The sequence below is a fragment of the Jaculus jaculus genome, chromosome 4 (genome assembly GCF_020740685.1).
Source record: "Jaculus jaculus isolate mJacJac1 chromosome 4, mJacJac1.mat.Y.cur, whole genome shotgun sequence".
Classification (NCBI taxonomy): Eukaryota; Metazoa; Chordata; class Mammalia; order Rodentia; family Dipodidae; genus Jaculus; species Jaculus jaculus.
This window is the reverse complement of record NC_059105.1, coordinates 117,131,453-117,136,830: the sequence shown is the minus strand read 5'-3', so window position 1 is coordinate 117,136,830 and position 5,378 is coordinate 117,131,453.

Below are 5,378 nucleotides of genomic sequence, written 5' to 3'. Positions count from 1 at the left end.
ACGCAGAAGCCCAATCATCTGTAGCTAGGATCCACATATGAGAGAGAACATGTGGCGCTTGGCTTTCTGGGCATGGGTTACCTCACTTAGTATAATCCTTTCCAGGTCCATCCATTTTTCTGCAAATTTCATAACTTCATTTTTCTTTACCGCTGAGTAGAACTCCATTGTATAAATGTGCCACATCTTCATTATCCACTCATCTGTTGAGGGACATCTAGGCTGGTTCCATTTCCCAGCTATTATAAATTGAGCAGCAATAAACATGGTAGAGCACGTACTTCTAAGGAAATGAGATGAGTCCTTTGGATATATGCCGAGGAGTGCTATAGCTGGGTCATATGGTAGATCAATCTCTAGCTGTTTTAGGAACCACACTGTTTTCCACAATGGCTGGACCAGATTGCATTCCCACCAGCAGTGTAGAAGGGTTCCTCTTTTTCCACATCCCCACCAGCATTTATGATCATTTGTTTTCATGATGGTGGCCAAGATTTTAGTCTTTTTTTAAAAAAAAAATATTTTATTTTTCTTTATTTGAAAGAAAGGGAGAGAATGGGCACACCAGGACCTCTAACCACTGCAAATGAACTCCAGATATGTGCGCTCCCTTGTACATCTGGCTTATATGGGTCCTGAGAAATTGAACTTGGGTCCTTTGGCTTTGCAGGCAAGTGCCTTAACCACTTAACTATCTTTCCGGCCCCCAAACTGCAACTTTTAATAAAGTACCTGAGTTGCCAGGTGTGGTGGTGCACACTTTAAATCTCAACACTAGGGAGGCAAAGGTAAGAACTTTGAGTTCAAGGCCACCCTGAGTTTACATAGAGAATTCTAGGTCAGCCTGAGCTATAGTGAGACCCTACCTCAAAAAAGAAACAAACAAACAAAAAACCTGACTATGGGTGCCATATATTGAAACTACCACAAACTCCTTTAGGAAAAAAAAAAAAAAAGATAAGGAAAAGCCAGGTTCCCCTCCTTACAGACTCAAGGACATTTTTTTTTTAATTTTTATTTATTTATTTGAGAGTGACAGACACAGAGAGAAAGACAGATAGAGGGAGAGAGAGGGAATGGGCGCGCCAGGGCTTCCAGCCTCTGCAAACGAACTCCAGACGCGTGCGCCCCCTTGTGCATCTGGCTAACGTGGGACCTGGGGAACCGAGCCTCGAACCGGGGTCCTTAGGCTTCACAGGCAAGCGCTTAACCGCTAAGCCATCTCTCCAGCCCTCAAGGACATTTTTTACCTCTAGCCCCTTTAGTTTACTTTCATGAGCCCTGTTAATTCTAAACTGCCTTATTTCCCACCCCCCAAAATGTAACCCTAACTGCTTTTATGGAATTGGAACAGTGACTGATCTAGCTTTTAGCCAAGTGAGATTGTAGGTTGTGACAGTTGGGGTATACCTCCAGTGAACCTATCTAAAGGGACTCTTTTTCTTAATTTAATTTTTTATTTGGGGGGGGCAGATAGGGAGGGAGAATGGACAAGCCAGGGCTTCCAGTCACTGCAAATGAACTCCAGACACATGTACCACCATGTGCAGCTAGCTTACGTGGGTCTTGGGAAATAGAACCTGGGCTTTGCAGGCGAGCACCTGAGTGGGCTATGTTTTACTTCTTTCCCTCCCTGGGATTCATATTTAGTAATAACCTGCCCTGATATGGAAGGTGCAATCAGCACTTCCAGTGCAGGCCTATTTCCTGCTTTGGGGCAGGTACCGTTCCACTGTAAGATGGCCCTGTTGCCTTTTGGAGTAATCTCACTCACCTATGTTGAGTGCCAGACTGGTTCCCTCCTTATTGTATTGTGAGTTTGGGTAGGCTGGTTAGGTGGGTAGATCTGCTCTTCAGATCAGCTGTGCTGGATGCTGTGTGGGTGAGGGGTGGCTTCCTGAGATCTCCAGTGGTTCCTGGTGCTGGTGGTTGCAGATGGGAGGAGAGTGCCTGAAGTTGTTCTAGAGCTACTCAGCTGGACCCTGTTGTCTTCTCTTTCATACACACACACACACACACACACACACATATTTAAGGTGCAAACATCCTTTATTTGTTGCCATAGTAAATGGAGAAAGGAGACACATGTTAGCATTTGTTCCTGGGTTGGTGTGAACTACAGTTGGGCTCTGAAAGTCCTTCAGGCTTTTTTGATTATTTTCTAAGGCCAGTGTGAATGGAGAATCCCTTCACTGTAGTTCTGCTCTGACCCTGCTCCCCCCCCCCCCCCCCCCCCCCCGAGGCAGGGTCTCAATGTAGCCTAGCCTGACCCAGAATTCACTATGTAGTATCGGGCTGACCTCGAATTTACAGGGATCCTCCTACCTCTGCCTCCCAAGTGCTGGGATTAAAGGCGTGTGCCACAACGCCCGGCTTTTTTCTTTTTTCCAATTATTTTATTTATATGTGTGTGTGAGAGAGAGAGAAAGAAAGATGCAGACAGAGAGACAGAAAGAATGGGTGCACCAGGGCCTTTAGCCACTGTAAACGAACTCCAGACGCATGTGCCCCACTTTGTGCATCTGGCTTATGTGAGTACTGGGGAATGGAACCTGAGTCCTTTGGCATTGTGGGCAAATACCTTAACCACTAAGCCATCTTTCCAGCACCTACCCCCCTTTTTGGTGTCTGTGGTACATGTGGTGTGGTCTCATTGAACCTGAAGCTGCCATTTTTTTGGTTAGATTGGCTGACCAGGGAGGACCAGTGATTCTTCTGTCTCCACCTGCTTCAGCCTTAGAGTTTTAGGCATGTGCAGCTGTGAAGGTTGAATGAGGGTCTCATGTTTGCTTAGCAGGCACTATTATCTGCTGAACCTCTGTGCCATTTTAAGCTTGTACTGTGTGAAGGAGCATGGCCTGTGCTTCTGCAGGAATATGCCAGTTCTCCAGCAGGAAGAGTCCCCACTAGAACTCACTTGCTTTTCTTTGGAAGGGCACTGCTTTGGGAATCATCTCCCATGTCCTCCTTACTTGATTACCTGGCTGGGCTCCCCACCAAGGGTCAAACCCAATAAGCTCCCTTTGAAACCTTTTACAATACTTTTTGTCAATAAGATCTTAAATATAAGGTCTAAAAAAAAGATAAAGGGAGATGGATAGATGGCTCAGCTGTTAAGGCACTTTCCTGCAAAGCCTAATGACCTGGGTTCAATTCCCTAGCACCCACGTAAAGCTAGATGCACATGTGGCACATACATCTGGAGTTTGTTTGCAGTGGCTAGAGGCCCTGGCACACCTATTCTCTGTCTCTCCTTGCAAATAAATAAATACAATTTGAATGTTTAAAAAAAAATGACAAGAGACTGAAGAGGTTGCTCAGTGGTTGCCGGTGCTTGTTTGTAAAGCCTGATGGCTCAGGTTTGATTCCCCTGTACCCACATAAAACCAGACGCAGGCTGGAGGGATGGCTTAGCAGTTAAGGTGCTTGCCTGCAAAGCCAAAGGATATCTATTCAATTCCCCAGGACCCACTTAAGCCAGATGCACAAGGTGATGCATGCATCTGGAATGTATTTGTAGTGGCTGGAAGCCCTGACACACCAATTCTCTCTCTTTGCTTCTTTCCCTTTCTCAAATAAATAAATAAAAATAAAATGCTTTTTATTATTTTTTTTCTTTTCACAATTTTTATTAACATTTTCCATGATTATAAAAAATATCACATGGTAATACCCTCCCTCGCCCTCCACCCACACTTTCCCCTTTGAAATTCCGTTTTCCATCTTATTACCTCCCCATCTCAATCATTCTACTTACATATGTACAATACCAACCTATTAAGTACCCTCCTCCCTTCCTTTCTCTTCCCTTTATATCTCCTTTTTAACTTAGTGGCCTCTGCTACTAAGTATTTTCCTTCTCACGCAGAAGCCCAATCATCTGTAGCTAGGATCCACATATGAGGGAGAACATGTGGCGCTTGGCTTTCTGGGCCTGGGTTACCTCACTTAGTATAATCCTTTCCAGATCCATCCATAAAATACTTTTTAAAGATTAAAAAAACAAAGCCGAAGCCCGGCGTGGTGGCACATGCCTTTAATCCCAGCACTCGGGAGGTAGAGGTAAGAGGATCGCCATGAGTTCGAGGCCACCCTGAGGTTACATAGTAAATTCCAGGTCAGCCTGAGCTAGAGTGAAACCCTACCTCGAAAAAAAAACAAACAACAAAAAAAAAAAAAAAAAAAAAAAAAAAAAGCCAGACACACAAAGTGGCACATGCATGTGTCGGGAGTTCATTTGCAGGGGCAGGAGGCCCATATTCATTCTCTGTTAAATAAATAAATAAAACCCCTGATACAGCTTAGTGTAAGGGTTTCCTACTGTACACCCAGCACTTTCATCTTTATTTTTTATGCATTTTATTTTTATTATTTGAGACAGGGAAAGAGGCAGAGAGGGCGAGAGAGAATGGGCGCGCCAGGGCTTCCAGCCACTGCAAATGAACTCCAGACACATGCACCATCTTGTGCATGTGGCTTGCGTGGGCCTTGGGGAATCAAACTTAGGTCCTTTAGCTTTGCAGGCAAGCGCCTTAACCGCTAAACCATCTCTCCAGCCCTACTTTATTTTTTGAGATAGGGTCCCACACTGTGGCCTAGGCTGGCCTCTGACCTCCAGGGAGAACTCCTACTCCTGCCTCAGCATAACCCAACTCGCCCAGTTTTAAAATAGTAATTTACCCATCGAAACTATTTAGCAACTATTAGATTGCTCATGGCAAGGTAGGTTTCGGGAAACCTGTTTACCTTCCTATACTGTCAGACTGCAAAAGAAAAGGGAAGCCACATTTTCAGATTGCGACAGGCCATCTGTCCTGGGGGCTCTCTCTTGAGCTCTAAGCAGACATTTGTACGGGGCAGCCTCGGCGCTGCAGATATTCAGGAGGGCTCCAGGACTGAGGGCTTGGGAAGCTACAGAAGGGTGGTCAGCAAGTGACTGCGTAGGCTCCTGGTTCATTTAGAGCGTCTTCATCGCCCTCCACCTAGCCGGGGACGCCAACAACGCCGTGCATAGGTGGCCCGGAGACCCCGCCCCTCCCTGGAGAGAGAGCCGGGATATGGTCCCCAGCCTTTTAGCACAACGGAACTCTGTGCTGGGAGCTCCCAGCACCTAACCGCGCCTCTCCAGCGGGCGGGACCGACGGGCCGGAACGGCGGCTGCGCAGGGGTCCGAGGGTCACTCTGCAAGGCGCCCTTGACAGGCCCTCCTGCCGTGCCACCTACCTTGCTAGCAGACAGTCATAGCGCGAGGCGCACAAAGGCGGGAGGGAGCGCTGACGAGCACTCTGGTGCCGCCAATGAGCACCCAGATTTGTGAGCCTTGTCCAATCAGAGCACAGACAGCAGAGGTAGGGGTAGGTTGAGCGCGTGCGGCGCGA